This window comes from Podarcis pityusensis (assembly GCF_964106645.2).
Source record: "Podarcis pityusensis genome assembly, chromosome: 2".
In the NCBI taxonomy this organism is placed as follows: Eukaryota; Metazoa; Chordata; class Lepidosauria; order Squamata; family Lacertidae; genus Podarcis; species Podarcis pityusensis.
In genome coordinates this window covers 82,539,619-82,558,928 of record NC_138029.1, presented here as the reverse complement: position 1 = coordinate 82,558,928, position 19,310 = coordinate 82,539,619, and the positions used below count along the sequence as shown (strand labels likewise).

Genomic DNA, 19,310 nt, shown 5'->3' with positions numbered 1-19,310 from the left:
ACATGATACAGAGATTATATATTTCCCTGGTTATTTATGTTCTGCACAACCCCTTAAAAACTATGCAGAGTGTAAAGTTAATGCATACACTGATTATAAGATTTCCCAATATTAAAAATTCAAAGACTCATCAAAACAAGCCTTGCTGATATACTGAAATGATCACTTAGCACATCTGAAGCCTACTTTAATATTTTAATTACTCACTAGGGAAAATGAAGATGTGGTGAAATATAACTTTATTACACTGATGTTTTGACTAGGGAATGTTTGATAATCTGAGGACCATTAATTTTAGTATAGTAATTAGCAAAATGCACTTCATTATGATGTGTGTGTGTTTATTGGGAAGACTTGTATATTGGCAAGGATCCCTAGGGGACCTCATTGTATCTCAGCACAAGAAAACACATTGTGCCCTGTGAAAGGACCAATTTTTTGTTCACAAGCTAATGACAACTATCCAGTTAGATGAAAGACAGCAAAGGGTACACTGGGGAGTGGGACACCCATTGTGTTACCCATTGATATCCAGGCACAATTAAAACACTAGGAGTACTAACCATTAAAGCCTGAACAGTGAACCCACCTGGGCTTCAGAGGCTCTGCTCTTTAGCCTGGCACTAAGGTAAATCAGGTTGGCCTGTAGCAAGCCTTTTCAGTGGTGGCCCCACACTTATGAAACTTCCTCCCCACCTTCTCCCACCTCTTGTGGCCTTTATTCTGCCAAGCTTCTTCTTGATTTTATACATATACATATAATCTCATAAGGACTTGCCCTAAAAGGTAGGGTTGAAATAAATAAATAATCTAGCCTGTTGAACTCCAGCTCCCATCGGCCACAGGCAGCATCATCATGGGCTGCTCACTTCCATCAGGATATGACATTGTTTGGCAGCTCCAGAGGGAAGAGGAAGAGGAGGAGGAGGAGGGAGGAGGGAGGAGGAAGAGCAATGGAGAATGGAAGGCTGGCACCCAGGGATGGAGGTCCTCCCTTTATGACTCTAGATGTCAGAGAGGGGAAGCCAATCTGTCAGATCTCTCAGCACACTTCCTGTGGAGCTCAAAGCCTCATCAGGGAGGGGACTTTGACCACAAGAAGGTGGCAGTGGAGCTGGAGACAGAGAGGCAGGACACAATCCCGTCGCCAAGAACTAGGAACCTCCTTAATAGGTGGGACCAGACACCCCTGCCATGACAGAGTACATGTGTGCAGACCTGTAGGGTGAGAAAGTATTGCGAGTGAGCTCACCCAGCCTTATCTTTAAAAGCTTGGCAGGAGGAGCATGTCAACCATCAGGACATCTCCATAGCTTCTGTTCAGGTATGAACATCTTGCCTTGCTCATCAAACATGCAAGTGGGACCTCCAACAAAACGTTGCCATGTGGAGTGCTGCTGTTCAGGATTTCAGCCGCTATATTCAGCTCCCCCTTTTTCACCAGTTTCCCATCTCCCACAACAGTCACCATTTCCATGGCCACTGAGCATACCCAGTCTTCACTGGGTGACTTGTTTGTTTGTCTCCCCTTAGGGTCTCCACTCCTAAAGTGTTTTGGGGGGTTTTTTGTCACTGGGCAAGTAAAACTTTCCCCAAACCTGGTGATACTTCCGTCTTCTGATTGGTGCTGCTTTGGCTTCATAAGCAATGGCACTTGAAATATACTCGGAGTCCTGTAGTGATTTCATGCTCTTTATTGCAGCTTGTAAAACAGTGATTGAATTGCCCCCCAAACCCCAGGCTTTTATATACATTATTTACATAATGAGTTCCGTCTGACTGGCTGATTCTGCTTCCCTCCTGGAGCCTGACTGGTCTTTTCCTGCAAGCCAATCAGTTGTTGCATTCTAGGATCTACTTACCTATTGTTCTAGGACCCAAGCTTAGTACCTAACAGCACTCAACACCTGGCTGCTGGAGACGGAAGGAATGATTGAGTTCCGCTTGTTATACAGTTGCTGGAAACCACAGAAGGGGAGAGTGCTTTTGTGGTTTCCCACGGGTGACTGGCAACTGTGAGAAAAGGATGCTGGACTAGGTTGGCCACTGTCCTGATCCAGAAGGGTCTTTCCACGTTTCCTACTTACACACTGATATATGCTTTATTTCCTTGTCTCGGGATCACAACTTAAGCAATCAGAAGGCCACTAGTTTAAGATTTGCAGCTTGTGCCTCTCGCCCTGCACAACTGAATACTTTTCTTCATGATTTGGCTAATTATTCTTCCTCTAAAGCAGCAAAAAAAATCCTGCTTCTTTCAAATTTGCATCAAGTCACATTAGGCTGTATCACAGATGTCTAATTTAACATAACCTGAATATTTTAATTTGGCAATTTTGAAATCAATTATCTCTTACACACAAAAACACACAAAGGTAAATGATTATTGCAAATACGTAATATAAAAGCTATGGGGGGGGGGGGAGTAAAGAAAAGTGTCTTCTTGTATGATAGGGTAACAGGAGAAAGTTAATAATCCAAATGAGGAAAATGCCTTTTATGCAATTGAAATTAATTATACATTCATCAAAATATATTACTTGCGTAATAAATCCTAATTTTCTAACTGATTTTGATGCTGCTTGCTAGGGATTTCACTGCTTAGCCTTTATTTTGAATTACAATAAACAGATATATAGCTATATAATAAAGTACACGATAATTAATGGGATATATATTAAAAGGGGAGAAATGATATGATCTATCCAAAATTAAGCACCTTCATTTCAATAAGAAACACACTGCAAAGCCTATACTCATCCCTCCCATTGAAATCAGATGAATGAAGGTACTTCAAAAGAATATAAGACGGTGCCTCATACTGAGTCAGACCACTGGTCGATTTACTGTATTTTTCGCTCTATAGGACGCACTTTTTCCCCTCCAAAAATTAAGGGGACATGTATGTGCGTCCTATGGAGCAAATGCAGGCTCCTTGGCTTCAGCGATAGCAACGCGAAGGCTCCGAAGCCCAGAGGGAGCGCTCCCTCCATGCTCTGGAGGCTTCGCATTGCTTTCGCTGAAGCCTGGAGAGCGAGAGGGGTCCGTGCGCACCGACCCCTCTCTCTAGGCTTCAGGGATAGCCGCCTAAAGCCTCCGGAGGCTTCAGGTTCCTTTTGCAGAAGCCGGGAGAGCAAGACTACCCTGGCTTCAGCAGAGAGGGAGAGCTGCACAGCACCCCTTCAGCCAAGCGGGAGGAGAAATGGAAGGGGCTCCATTTCTCCTGCCGCTTCGCTGAAGGGGCGCTGAGCAGAGAGGGGGAGATTTTTTTTTTCTTGTTCTCCCCCTCTAAAACAAGGTGCGTCCTATGGTCGGGTGCGTCCTATAAAGCGAAAAATACGGTAGCTCAGTATTGTCTATGTTGACTGGCAGTGGCTCTGCAGGTAGAAATCTTGTCCTTAAGCCAACATCCATGATGTAAGACAGAGAGAAGTTAACAGCAACACGAACAAACTCAAATCCATATTGAATGCAGATTAAACCTCTGAATCACCACAACAATTTATAGAGGGAATCTAAATTTACAGCATGTTGTACGCTAAAAGAGAATTATATGAAAATGATGTACTGGTGGTATTTGACTCCTAGCTAGCAAAAAAATGTATGGAACAAGTACAAATACCTGCTGGAAATGTAAGGAAAAAGAAGGTACATTTTATCATATGTGGTGGTCATGTAAAGTAATAAAAGCTTTCTGGGAAATGACATATAATGAACTGAAAAAAAATGTTTAAAATAACTTTTGTTAAAAAACCGGAAGCCTTCTTATTAGGAATTATAGGTACCGACATCCCAAAGGAACAGAAAGGACTCTTTCTGTATGTGACAACAGCAGCACAGATGCTACTAGCCCAGAGATGGAAAGAAGAAAGAATCCCTACCAGAGAGGAATAGCAATCCAAGCTGTTAGACTATGCCGAAATGGCAAAACTGACCAGAAAGCTCAGGGACCAAGAAGACAAAAGCTTCAAGAAAGAATGGGAAAAAATTATAATTTACTTAGGAGACTATTCTAAGCAGATGAAAACATTAGCAGGATTCTAACCTCACTTGTAATATAACAAATACTATGGACAATATGGATAGATATAAAATATAGATTATGATATACTGTAATATGCAGTTGAAAATGTTGACATTAGGACCCATGGAGGGGTTGGGGGGAAGTTCTGTGATTCAGCGAAATCTCTTTATATAGATATGTATTTGAGTTTGTTATAAATTTATATCTGTAAAATCAAATAAAAATCACACACACACAAATTTTATAGAGGGAATCTTATCCAGCCCTGCTTGAAGAAGCTGATGATTCAGCCTAGAACCTGCCAGTATGGTGTAGTGGTTAAGAGTGGTGGACTCGTAATCTGGGAACCAGGTTCGCGTCTCCGCTCCTCCACATGCAGCTGCTGGGTGACCTTGGGCTAGTCACACTTCTCTGAAGTCTCTCAGCCCCACTCACCTCACAGAGTGTTTGTTGTGGGGGAGGAAGGGAAAGGAGATTGTGAGCCGCTTTGTGACTCCTTAGGGTAGTGATAAAGCGGGATATCAAATCCAAACTCTTCTTCTTCTGCATCCAGAGAAAATACTCTGCTACTGAGCTACAGCCCTTCACATTTACCTGGATCCAGTGTCGGTGCCAGGCTATTTTACAGTCGAGCCAAGGCTGTTTTATGCCATGGGCAAAGCTAGCTGCTTGCACGCCACCCCAAAATTTCTAACTTCAATTTTCAGAAACATGACAATGATGATGATGATGATGAATTCAATTTATATACTGTCCTTAATCAAAAGATCTCAGGGTGGTGTACAACATTAGAAATGAATCACAACACATCAATGATAGAAACATAGTAAAAAGCATACTGACAGACAGCCTAATAGTAAAATGATCATAATAATAACGGTCCTTCTCCCCACACTTGTCCTGTAGAAATGATGACATTCTTCATATAAAATAAAAGTAAAACATTGTCAAATATAACAAAAACTAATCTGTATAAAACTGTGCCCCTCAAAGGTCTGTACTGCAACCCTCTGAGGCCTGTGCCCTAAGCAGCTGCCTAGCTGGCCTAATGATTGCACCGGACCTGCCTGGATCATACCTGTAGCATCTTAGTTGTAAAAAATGGGTAGAGGCATAGCTCAGTGGTAAAGCATCTGCTTTGTTTCATTTTGATATGATTTATTAGGCTTGTGTATTGCTTTATACAAAAAAATGAGTCTTAAAGCTATTTACAATGTTTGTTATTATTGTTATTGTTACTAATTATCCCCGTGATCCCTAAGAATGTGCTCTACTCTGTGTTATGACCGACTCTGTGCTATGTCTTCAAACGTGGCAACATCAACCGCAACCATGTGGGAATCCCTTGCAGACGACCGCAGTGCCTGGAGACAGGCAGGTCATACATCCATAGCAGTGACCAGAGGAGGAATGACCACTGGGAGGAGCACAGAGAAAAGAAACACCTTGGTGCACCTGCAACGAAACATGGGTCCCCTGTATCAGTCTCTACAGCCACAGCAGGCGTTATAACCTTCCAACAATTGGACTTCACTCCCAAAAGCGCACTCCTCCATTGTCTCCTGAGACGGATGGATGACAAGCATCCCTGTGAAAACAGCACTAAACTTTCCTTCTGGAAAACCCACTCCAGTTTAAGCTCTTTCCATTAGTTGTGTGTGCATGCCCAGTATACAGATCAGATGACTCTTTCTCTAGAGCAGTCACCCTCAAACTCAGACCTCCAGATGTTTTTGGCCTACAACTCCCATGATCCCTAGCTAGCAGGACCAGTGGTCAGGGATGATGGGAATTGTAGTCTCAAAACATCTGGAGGGCCGAGTTTGAGGAAACCTGCTCTAGAGCCAAAAAGCCATACAAATATTTAAGTCCTTGAATCAGAAATTTGATTAGGGGTCCTGTTTTGAGGCCATATGGTCTAATGACCAAGTTTATTGCAACCCTTCCTGGGAAGAACTGAACAGCATGGGGGAGGGTGTTGCCTATTAGTATTCAACGAGACTAACTGCTGCAGCTGTAGAAGTTGTAGCCATCATTAAAACTATTTTGAACAAGTGTTCTGGTCCAGTTGAGTTTGAAAGGGAATTTAATAAGACCTTCAAAAGAGATGACATAGTAAATTTATGCTGGCAAGAGATATTTCACAATTGTGAAAAGGAAGCAGGGAGAAAAGTACACGGTAGGAACACACGAGGCTGCCTTATACGAAATCAGACCATTAGTCCATTTAGCTGAGAGTATCACCAGTTGCTGGAACCTGTAGTAAAAGAGAGAGTTGTTGCACTCAGATCATAGAATCATAGAGTTGGAAGAGACCACAAGGGCCATCGAATCCAACCCCCTGCCAAGCAGGAAACAAGATCCTGTTTGTGGTGTTCCCATGGGCATCTGGTTGGCCATGTAAACTAGATGGGCCATTGGCCTGATCCAGCACGCTCTTATGTTTTAGTATTGTCAACAGGGATTGGCAGCAGATCTCTGAGCTTTCAAGCAAGTCTTTCCCAGCCCAGCCTGGAGACACCAGACACCCTCTGCATGGAAAGCATGTGTTCTACAGCTGAGCTGTGGCCCTTCTCCTATAGCAGGGTTGCAGAACCTTCATCATCCTGATAGACACATTCCCTCCTGAGCAACCTTCTAGGAGCACATGCCAGTGGCGGGACCAGGTGCAAAAGTGGGTGGAGCAAGAGATGTATATTTCACCACGGTAATGTAAGCTAGTTTCTACATACACTCACATTCTTGTCTCTATCCTGCATCCAAGTATTAATGGGGCATTATCGGAGTTGAAGGACACATTTCCGCCAGCAGAAAGGAGGGTGTGAATCAGGACCAGTGAGACGTGGGGAGAAGGGGAGTGTTGGGGGGAGAAGGTGGGGGGAGAGTCCCAAGGGCCATATTTTCTATGAAAGTACAGTTTATACACTATCGTGGACTGTTGGATGCAGAGGAATGGTGAGAGGAAGCAGCTGTGAGAACCGCCATGGAAAGACGACTCAGAGCCTGGGGACTGGTGGTGGGACAACGATGAGTGGGAAGAGGGAGGAGACTGGGAACAGGAGGTGGAAGCTGAAGAGATAACAGGGCTTAGTGAGCTGGGAGAGAGGCAGGGGGGAGTCCAGAATCAGAGGCAGAAGCCAAAGCAGATCGAGTGGAAGGAGCAAAGCCAAGAGGCAGAGATGAGGCAGGCTGGTGAGGAGTCACAGGTGTCTACCACTCCTAATGTGACAAATTCCTCTCCCCCTCTGTCTCCCAGAACCAGAAGAGGGCTGAAACAGGAAGAAAACAACAGACTGCACGCAGGTGCAGTCTCTGATGGCTTGGGAAAAGCCCGGGGGGGAGGGGCTTAGACAGCTGTGGGGAAGTGGGAACATGCAGTCTCCACAACTGATTCATGGGGTGAGACCTAACGGGGATGAGCTGCTGTACTCATTTGGCCTGACACTCAGCCAAGTCTGTGAAGATCCTGTTTTTGCTAATAAAGAGTTAACTCCATCTTTGAACTGTGGGAGATTTACTGCTAGCTCACTCTGTGACATACACGTTTAAATAATAAATAATAGATGTAGAGAGGCTTGGAGAACCTCACTTAGCGCTCTGGCCTGAAGTTCAACACTCTTGCCCTTAGGGGTGAGGTAGACACAAATAATCTGCACCTAATATTTGCCTGTTCTCTGTGTGGGGGAAAGTTTCTGTGATTAATGGCTTTCCCCCCTATATAATATGGCTCAACCAAGCCATAGGATTGCCAGCTGAACACTGTTCAAATGGTTTTGTTGTTGCTGGCAGGGCACTGAGAGTCTGAGGTATATACTCAGCTGGATGTTACTGAAAATGATGGGCCGCAATTTAGCCAAACTTCTAAATGCTTTTACGTTCGCCTGATTTACATTCTGAGGTGGGGGAGCAGGTTGAGGACATGTTCAACTCTAATGTTGAAATCAATGAGCCTTAAAAGTAGAAAAAAAATCACAAAATGGGTTACAAAAAAAAACAAAAACCACCCCACAAGAAGAAAATCTGCAACACATAAGAAAGTAGCTTATTGACAGCACCTTGCAGCATAAGAACATAAGGGCTGTCTCACACAGCTTCCTATTTCCAGTAGCAGCCAGGAACTCGAAAGCAAGACGTGATGGTGAGGGCCATCTTGCTGCAGCTCTTAGCATCCTATATCCAGTCAGTGACATGTTGTTGTTGTTTAGTCGTTTAGTCGTGTCCGACTCTTCGTGACCCCCTGGACCAGAGCACGTCAGGCCCTCCTGTCTTCCACTGCCTCCCGCAGTTTGGTCAGACTCATGCTGGTAGTTTCGAGAACACTGTCCAACCATCTCGTCCTCTGTCGTCCCCAACATACTGCCTCTCAACACAGGAGTGGCATTTCACTAGCATTTCTGAAAGCTAAAAGAATAGACCTGTCCTAGGGACTCTCAAAGGAAGCCATCAATGTGTGGCAACTGTGTGTAGCTCTAGACAGGAAAAGTGCAAGTCCTCCCTTGTGCACATGCAAAAGCCCTTCCTATTCTCTTTGGAAGGGCTCTGAGGAATCTAAGCATACTTTGGCAGGGGAATATTCCCCACTTACATTGAGCTTGAGGTTATCATCCATTGAAAGGGCTGGCTACACCCACCAATAATTGCAATTTGATCCTTCTGGTTCTACTCATTGTAGTTTATTTTCTTTTTTAAAAAAAATCAAGTATATAGTTACTGTGCAAGAGCTTGGCAACTAGTTAACTGCATTATCAAACGCAGTAGACTATTTATTTGGGTGAGCCTGGGTTAATCTGGAATTATTTGCAATTACCTGGAATGCAGTGCTGTGCAATATTCATCCCTTTAGATGTATCCCATTAGAGGTGTGGGGGGGAACCCTATTAGAGCTGATAAAGGCAGATTCAGATGTCTGGTGCTTTGAATGACATTCTAATGATGCTCAGGGATTCATCAATGTGTCTTTTTTTTAACCACCCCAGATTGTAAGGGTATATAAACAGACACACAGGAGAACTACTGCAAGTCCCGTTTGTAACAAAAATATTTCCAAAGATAAAATTCATAAGCAGCGGAACTTGAAAACAGAGTATATTATTTCAGTGCTGAAAAATTCTAAAATTATAATGAGATGGTTCATGAACATCCTCATTATGCTAATCCAGATTCCTTCAGGAACATCCAAGATAAAAGCCGAAACTGACAGAACCTATTTGTGGATAAGCAACAGTCCCTGCACTCACATTGCTGAAGTGCATGTTAGTTCTACAGAAATGCTTTGTTCCTAATCTCTTGAGCTGTACTTCATTAGGCATGTAAAGCTCACGCTAGTATAATTTGACTAGGTTGAAAAGGCAAAAGGAAAGTTTAGATGTTGAGTGTTGCAGCCTAGCTGCAGATGAATATGGCCAGATAATTGACACAGTTATCTGAGATGATCAGCTGATATCTTCTTTTAACTTGCTTTAGTTGAAGAAAACCTTCATGAACAGAAATTATATCTTAGAGCTACAAAAAAAACCCCAAAAAACCAAAAATAAAGCTAGAGATGGGGCAAGAAACCTTTGACGATCAGATTAATTTTATGTGGGTAGAAAGGAGGAAGAAATGTGGGGAAAGGGAGAGAAGGGGGTGGCAGAAAGGGAGAGAGTAAAAGGCGATGGAAGAAAGAGAGTGGAACTCCCATCAGCCTCAGAAAGAATTACCAAAGGGATGATGGGAGTTGTTGTTCAGCAAAAGCTGGAGAGCTACATGTTCTCTCCCTTGGTTCTAATGAATAGACTAGCTAATAGTCTATTATAGCCCTACTCAGTCCCCATGACCCTTGGCAAGTTTAAAGGCAACTTTCTGAAGTCTGCTTCTGCTGATGTAGGCTCCTTGGGTGGTGTACAACCCTGATTTTTGAGGGTTCTACAGTGTGCAGAAACCTCCATGAGTACAGTAGGCTTGAATACATAGAGGGCAATGGGGTTGAGGAGGTAGAGCATATCCTCACACCCACCTCGCACGTTGAATTTCCCATTTATAACAACACCTGCGCATGGTTATGTACACTGCATTGTGCTGGTGGAATGGATTTTTTTATTTACCTCAGAATTGTCTGAACTGACTGGCAGAAGCTCTCTAAAATTTCAGACAAGTGTCTCTCCCCATGCTACCTGGAGCTGCCAAGGATTGAACCTGTGACCCATCTGCATGGGTTATATATGCATTGAATTATAGATTCAATGCAACATCTATGTGTATATCTCACCTTTCACCAAGGACCTCAAGGTAGCATTCATAGGTCTCTATTTTCACCTCACAACAATCCTGTGAAGTATGTTTGGCCAAGAAATTGTGACTGGCCCAAGGTCACCTTGTGAATTTGTGGCTTGGTAGGGATTTGAGCCTTGATCTCCCTCATTCTGGTCCACCACTCTAACTACTACAGCACACAGGCAGATAAGACAATGCAGCTTCAATATTTGTATATAAAATTAGCAGGCCCTCACTGATGAGGGTGAGGCCACCTCAAGACATTTTGCTGCCTGGGGTAAAGGACAAGATGGAGCCTTTCCCCAAGGCACAAACAGAAGTGCGTTTGACTGGTAGTTGAATCTTGCCCCAATATTGGGGAAAGGACTGTATCTTCCACTGCACCTGAGGGCAGAAGACTAGTGTCCTCCTCATACCTCAGCAACTGCCTCACTCTGCCTCATCATAGGATCGTCCCTGGATGAGGGTACACATTGTTAAGGTACAAAAGACAGAGACACATTTGGTACAGACACACTTAATGTGCCCTGATGACTATTATCCACCATGTCATGCAGCAAGCACCTTTTATTTTAGCTTGAGAGTCCCACCCCCACCCCCCACCATCACCACTCTGTTTCTCTTCTTGGCTGCAGGAAAACACGTAGCATTGTCTTGTCTGATGTTTGGCACACAGGCAATGTGTAGCTCCTTGCCAGAGCCATCAATATTGAGCAATGCTAGTGCAGTGTCCATCATTCTTTCATGGTTATTCAGATCACTTTGTGTCTGAACACTGAGACACGGTGTGCTGGCCTTGTCAGTCATTGCTAGCATCTGCATTTTGGCTAGTGATGCTCGGGAGTTTTCAGATTTCCTTGGCAGCATCTCCGTGTGCTGCTCCATCTCTACACCTGCATCTTTGTGTGCATCTGTATCAACAAAGGCAGCTTGTGGTGGATTCACCTATGATTGTACAGGTCCCCAGTGCTCTTTGGAACACATCTGCCTTTGGGTATACATGGTGCTCTGAAATGCTGTGCTTAAAACAAACAAACAACATGTGATGTTACAGTTCAGCCTTAGGAAATCATGGCTCCACAGGCTAGGAAGCCAGTTTTAAAATTCCACAATCTGAGCAATATATTTATATGTGTCAACAAAATAGTTGTGCATCTGTGCCACACTGACCTGCCCACTGTGTTGCTTCTCCCATTCAGTAAGCAGCACTGGAGGTGACAGACTAAGGGAAGGTAAGCCATGGTGCTACAGGAGGCTTTTGCACTCTACCATCACCTGCACACTTGCTAAACAAATATTTTAAAAAACAGATCTCCCCCACCCTGCTGCATGTGCAAATTGGGGCACACATGCAGTCCTCCAAGTGTCCCTATTTTTCAGGGACGTTCCTGATTTAGAGAAGCCGTCCCGGTTTCTGATTTGAACCTGGAATGTCCCACCTTCATTGGGGAAATGTTGAAGGGCATTGAGTCATCCGCACCCCCAAGCCATCTGAAGGCAATCCTATATAGGGAAGATTTTTTAATGTCTAATGTTTCGTTATGTTTTTATATATGTTGGAAGCCACCTAGAGTAGCTGGGGCAACCCAGTAATATGTGTGGGGTGTAAATAGTAAAATTATCATTATGGAATGGGACGTCACTATTTTCATTGGAGAAATGTTGGAGGGCACATGGCTTTAGAAGCAAAAGCGATCCACTATGATGTGTAGTTTGAGCCTGAGGTAAAAGGGCCTAACTGCTTGTAAAAGCCTGCTGGTATCTGTAAGCTTCTTTTTGTTATTTCTACCCAACTTTTCTGTTTAAAGCAAGCCTCAGAAACCTTACTAACATTAAAGTACACAATAAAAATAGTTAAATGGGCAAAGTGATCTGAACACCCCCAATGAAAACAGCAGCCATATTAACAGAGGACTGTAGAAAGATTAGCTGCCTCTTTAGCCTTGTGCAGCCATGTTGCTGATCCCAAGCGAGCTTCAGGACCCCAAGCAAGAAGCCGCTGCCCCCTGCCCAAGGCTTGAGCATCTTTCTTCCATTCCCCTCACCCTTGTCAGGAACCTTTGATAGATCTAAAGAGAAGAGACAAGGACAGTGCCCATGCTCAATGACACACAGCCCAATTAAATTATCTTTTCCATCTGTCTTACAGCCAAAATATGCCGTTTAATCTTTCCTGTCTCCAAATCGTAGCGAACACTAAGCAGTGCATTAGAGGCACTGGGCTGTTCTCTTAAACAACAAAACAAAGGTACCGGACTTTGCCCTTTTGTATCAGTAAGCCCGTTGCATTTTGATGAGGGCCTCTCAAAAGGAGGTGTAGCAAAGCAGCAAATTAGGTTTTTAACGAAAAGCCCAGCCGTACATTACCAGCCAAAGACGGCAACATTTGAGGCCACGTTTCATGAGCATAAATTGAACTGCCCTTGGGGACGAAATATCATTTATGCTACTGAACCTCCTTTTGTGCATAGATGCCATTTCACACCCCATGAACTTTTAAACATTATTCATCTAAATCAAAGAACCAAATACAAAACCTGGCAGCTGGGACGTTGTAGGGATTTTGGAAGCTGACTGGGAAAATGCAGGGCACTGATAGCACTGGATGCATTGAAATGGTTAGTAGAGGTGGGGGATTTCCTCCTCTTCATTGTATGCCCCCAAAGCCATTAATATAATAAGGGGAATTATAATTTTGCCTAACTCTTTTCAATGCAAGGCAACATTATGTGGAAACAGATTATACAATGAACTGCGGCTGTAGTGAGTCTTGGCATCAGGCGTGTCTCAGAATCAAATTAAGGACATTTCATCTGCTTCCACCTAGGTGCTGCCAGGCTGTGGTATGCTTTCTTTATAGCAGAATCCCCTCCGATGAAATGGTGCAGTGCATTTTCCAGCTTTATTTGATTCCTTTCCCCTCCCCACACACTTTAAAAAGTCACAATTAGCATTTGAGATTAAAGGTGGGGGGAGCTAGTCTCATGATGTGTCTTTGAGAGAACAGAAACAAAAATGCTCCTGGCACTTGCTACAATGGGCTTTGCTTCTTTCAGCATCCCTGTATATAAACTGGTTTAATGCTCAGTTTCTCTGGACTGGAAAATGAGAATGAAATGTGGGGCAAACCCACAGATGAAGATAAAAATGTGGGTCGCAGCTGATGAAAGTGACTCTTTCTTATGAGAGTGCATGCCTTCCACAGTGTCACTCTCTATATGTCTACTCAGGAGTAAGTTCAATGTGGTTTTTGCCCCAGGAGGTGGATAAATTCAGTTGGTTAGAGTGTGGTGCTGACAACGGCAAGCTTGCAGGTTTGATCCAGCTGCATATTCCTGCACTGTAGGGTGTTAGACTTGATCATCAGGGTCCCTTCCAACTTTATGATTTGTTGAGGCCTACCATGCATTCCTACACACACTTACCTGGGATCAAGCCCCATTGAACTAAATTGAACTTACTTCTGAGTATACATTCATAGGATTTTATTTTAAGCCCCTTTGTTATTAGAGACTTGTACGACTACTTCCCTCCAATTAAAACCAAAGCTCTATACTAATCACATTATTAATGAATATATTTGAAATAGAACAACTTGGCACCAGTTGTTTTAAAAATGGTAAAAAGAAATGTAATTTTGACAACATGACAAAATTATTGCTTAACAATCTAAAATAATAGATTTGGGGCTGAAGCTTAGGGAAAACACCGTTGCATATCAGAACAAAATTGCCTAGGGAGGTTAATAGAGGTTTGATTGTTGTCATGTCCCAGCCCCATAATCAGTTATGTCAATGGCAATTGGTGATGAGCTTGAGATTTGAAATCTGTGAAAAGAATGAATAACCAAGCTTGTGGTTTGTTTGTTTTTTAATGCCCCCTCCCCAACTCTTTTCTTTTTGTGTCACATCTTTTAGATTGCAAGCCTGGTTGGTTGGCATCATTCAGTCTCCAGAGAAAATGGAGTGCACCATTGGGGGTGAAGTCAAACCGCTGCATTAGCAGTACCAAAATGACCGCCCTGAGGCACAAGCTTGGGCAGTGTGTATGGAGGTCCTCAGCTGCCCAGACGACATGACTCTCCCCTTGGCCTCGCTGATATGGTCCAAAGGTCTGAATACTGAGAAAGTTGTAGGTGGCAGATAATTTTCTGTTCTGCCTTGTTACAAAATTCTCTTGGACACCTTGTCAATAAGTACAACTCAGTCATCCTGTCTGAGCTTCTGTAGATCACCTGTAACTCTACTTCAACTAAAGAGGATTTGGGGATTTGGACAGAGTGAAGGCATATGTGAAGAAAACACTCTTGTCTATGAATCAAAGAAATGACAAACCTGCAGGTCAGGTACTGTCTAGCTTTTTTCTTGTTTTGACACATTCATAGTTGGAAAGCAACACTCCATTCTCTTTTAACTTTTCATATTTTTCTTCAAATCCTCAGACATGCCTGGAATCATTTTCTCACTTAGCCTTCTTTCTTTTGTAAACTTGATCTCCTTAGGGCTTTATAAAGTTTTGACAATGAACCAATGGATATTTTCACGCTCTTTGAAATTTTATTACATAAGGTAGTTATCCTTTTTCTTCAGCCTTCTTTTCCTGTACAAAATGTCTGAAAATCGTAATAGGGCAACAATAAAGCAAACTCACCCCAAATATAGAAACTGACTTGCGATCCCTCCCACTTCTTTCAGAGACTATGGACTCTGAATTACAGCCCCCTGAAAACACATAGACTCCCCAGTGTCTTATGCAGAAGGCAGAATCCTGTGAGTGCATGGGGATTTGCCTGCTACAGAAGAGGAAAGGGGAACATGGCCAGCTTCGGATCTAAAGAGTCCCCTTGCAAAGTGTCTTCTCACTATGGTCTTCTACAAGCTTGCCTGCTGCCACCAGCAGAAGCAGGTCTTGTCTTTAAACACCTACATAGGGCTGCCTCTGAAGACAATTCAGAAACTTCAGCTGGCACAGAATTCGATGGCCAGGTTGCTAACCGGAGCAAAGACAGTTTAAGCATATTACACAGACCCTGATCTGACTGTACTGGCTACCAATTAGTTTCTGGGCCCAGTGCTGGTTTTGACCTATAAAAGTCTTAAACAGCTCAGGACTGCAATACCTCAAGGACCATCTCTCTCCATAAGAACCTACCCACACCCTGATATTGTCTTCTGAGCCCCTTCTACGTGTGCCTCCTCCACAAGAGGTCCGGAGGGTGACAAAATGAGAACAGGCCTTTTCTGCAGTGGCTCCTCATTTGTAGAATGCTCTCCTTAGGAAGATTCAACTGGCACCTTCATTATATACCTTCAGGTATTTATTATGGGAGCCTTTTGATGGAACCATATGGCCCATGGTAAATCTGGCAAGGGAAAATTTACGTGGTGCCCCCCTTCCCTTGATGCCCTAAACATGTTCTTATTTTGCTTAATGGTTAATCCAGCCCTCGTCATGAAGCTCACTGGGCAACCTTGAACCAGTCGCTGTCTCTCAGCCTACTTTACAGGGTTGTTGTGATGATAAAATAAGAAGGGGAGAGCCACGTATGCTGCCTTGAGCTCCTTGGAAGAAAAGGTGGGATATAAATGGAAGAAATAAACAAGAAAGCAATTCAGCACTGGGCCCTGTCAAGGTCCCACAGCTGCCTGAGGGTGCCAGGTGCGAAACAAGCCCAGATAAGCATTACCACGCAAGACTACAAAGTACATTGCTTTTTTAAAAATTGTCATTTCCTCATATTCCATCCCAGTATGTCATAGAACCGGGTTGCATTTATCAGACGGATCTCATGTTCACTAGAAACACAAAGATAGCATAACTTTAGGATGAAGCTCATGGAAAAACTCATAATGTTATTGTGAAAAGCAGCATATGTGTTTCCCAGCTGTAACACAATCACTACACGTGCCTGCATGTATTACAACTGCAGAACTGAATTGAAAACTATAACTAATATTAATTTATTATTAAGAATAATTCCCTTATGCTGAAGCGTATGTTACAGGATGGCAGGAGATAATTAGACGCCAGTGATAAACTTGTTACACAAAACTAAGTTCCATGGAAACCAAAGGGACTTAATTCCAAGTGGTTTGTGCTTTCATATTTTTTTGGAACGTGTTATTCATTGTTGGCAGGCTCTGAAGGAATAAAATGTATTGGAAAAGCAAACATTATCTTACCATAGAGCAGAGTAAACGGGATGAGATTATCTACAAAAGGAATGCCAGCAGCCTGGAAAATGCAGACAGTGAAAATCAAATCAAAAATAAAATAAAATTAAGAAGCTAATAAAAAAAAAGTCACACACACATATACACCCAACTACACACTAATTATAACTGACAAAAGTTACTAGCAATGCAGTTAGTACCATTTCTACACAGAAGTAAGTGCTACTGAATTCAGTAGGGTTTACTCAGTAAGTGGGGTTAGGATAGCAGCCTTAGCTAAATATGACATGATGATACTAGGACCACTCATAAGTACATGCATCATTCTCGGAGCTTCTCAGGGCTTGTTTCCAAATCTTGTGAACAAAGATTCTTTCATGTTCTTTATATGAAGTCCTATATTTGAGTTGGTTTATGATTTAAACATTTCCATACTGCCCTACGTACATGCTCTGGACCTTTCCAGCTCACTCAAATCGGCAATGATAAGCAAGGGTTAAGAGCACATGTTGCCACAGAAAGCACCGTGTGCACATCTTCAGATCTCAAAAAGCTGAAGCTGATCCCATAAAACCAAGCCAGATGGTGCACCAGGCAACTTACTCAGACTTTCTTCCAGATGTGCCTTGCAAACCTGTCAAGGCAGGCTTCTGAGGGTTCCACCACAGTACCATTCACCAGAGTAGATGTTCTTAAGCCCTACGCCACTTGGAGAAGCCAGACAGCGCCTCAACGATGCAGTGGAGACATGAAAGCATTATCTCTCCACCACTTCCACTGCCATGCAGTAGGTGATCTAGGGAGGTTCACCTGAATCCCTTTGCACACTCAGAGAATGTGTAGGGGGATAGTACTGCATATGTACAACCCGATTTCCTCCCCTGCCAATACTTTTGGATCCACTTCTGTTAGGCAAATTGACTGGAATAACAGAGTGTGTGTGACTATCCCAAAATAGTTGAAAGCACCAGTTGCCCTGGATGCTTATTAAAAGTCCCATCTGAAGGCCCCCGCAAGTGCCAGGGTGCATGGGGAGGTTCTTGCCTAGCCCTCTCCCAAGCATTCTGGTTTCTTTTGTGCATGAATTTCTTCATGTGGTAGAAGTTTTTCATACAGGCCCCCACCAACAGCCTGAAATGGTACAGTTTTACAACATGGCATGCTCCTGTTCAATGTCCCAAGCAGTCACCAGCGCCCTCTCCCAGGATACTCCATTCCACCTCCCTCTCACCTGGGACACCATTTTCCCTCAACAGTCAGGCAGGATTCCATGGCCACTTGGGTCACATCCATACTTGGGTCACTATACATTTAGCATACATTTACCACGCATGGTGTTCCCCAACAGAATCCTGGGAAATGTAGTTTACCCCTCACTGAGCTGTATAATTCCGAGTACCCTTAGTAAACTACAATACCCAAGATTCCTTGGAGGAAGCAATGTGCTTTAAAGGAATGGTGTTGATGTAACCCCAGTCTTCATTGTGTTGTTTTAGGGTCCTCTTTTTTAGAATCCCCCCCCCACTTGAAGCTTTTTAAAATACTTTTCTCAATGCACACACATTTCTAAACATATTTTATCCTAAAATATAATGATGATGATGATTGTTTTATCATTTATACACGACCCACCTGGCTGGGTTTCTATGCATTTCTATGTATTTTGTACTTTTTTCCTATCTAAGAACCATATTACAAAATTTGCAGAAGGGTGAAATCCGAAAGATAATAATGTTCTGATTGGATATTAGTCCAAGAGGTGTTAATTGGGTTGGTTTGCATAAACATGTGGACCAAACAAAATTCTTTTTCCCTCATTATGCTTGGATGGTGCTGTTTTGGCTACCTGTGGATCCACATTCAAGAACTTTGGCACTTCAGAAGCAGAGGGGATGCTCCTACTGTTATGTCTTCCCAGACTGCTGATACTGCCACCCTCTATTTAACATTACAGCCTTGTCCCCCGTCTGCAATTAACACATAGGCTCATAGCCTAGTATGTGTAATGCCCCACACTGTTACAGCTCTCAAACACCCAGGGATGCTCTGCTGAGACCTTCCTCCCACTTGCAGAAGATGTAAGGCTGCTTCAGAACCTGCATGCACCAATTAGCACCAGCGTTTTGCTTTCATTAAAGAGTTGTTTGATTCCTGCAACATCTTGTACAGCCATGGATAAATCATTAAAATCTGAAAATGCAGCTATTCCTTGACATGTGTTAAAAAAAAACATATGTTTCCAAGTCTGTCAAATCTTGGTTGAGTTTAAATGTATAAACGAACAACAAAGCTAATCTCTAATACTTCCTTCACTCCCGTGAATGGTTCCTGCATATGGCTTAAAATAAATACATTTCTGATTTCTGTCTCCTCTTAAATCATGTCAGTGGACTTGGGAGGGCACATTTTATTCCTAATAAGTCTCTTTCATGGACCAACTCTAGGTATTTGGATTACCATAAATATGGACAGACTTCTGCATTCTGTCATCTCTCCATTCCAGTGTTCAATCTCATGAATTAGAGTGCTTGGTTGCTTCAGTTGTTGTTTCCTTAAGTCATCTCAGGCAAAGGATCGTTGAGATCAAAAGGTGACATGAAACCTTCATACCCTTGCCAGATTTGCACCAAGGACAGCTCAGATTTAGGGTGTGGGACAGCTGTAACTGAGTACAGGGTTAGGCTGTGTCTGCACCATACATTTAAAGTATACCCTTCCTAAGAATCCTGGTATGCCTCTCACAGCTATGATTCCCAGCACCCTTAACAAACTATACTTCAAAAGATTCTTGGGTGGGCAAGAGGTATGCTTTAAATTTATAGTGTGTATGCAGCCAGGTTGAGCTCAAGAGGTGCTCATCA

General features: G+C 43.1%; 1 long non-coding RNA gene across 1 annotated transcript in view; it reads left to right on the top strand.

Moving 5' to 3' along the window:
- LOC308472225 overlaps positions 1–17,430 on the top strand; it is a 72,633-nt gene extending 55,203 nt beyond the window's left edge. Inside the window, exons 2-3 of the long non-coding RNA XR_013983368.1 lie at positions 14,194–14,387; positions 14,971–17,430. This is a non-coding gene — a long non-coding RNA (uncharacterized lncRNA). The remainder of the gene's footprint in view (positions 1–14,193; positions 14,388–14,970) is intronic.
- The last annotated feature ends 1,880 nt before the right edge of the window (positions 17,431–19,310 follow it).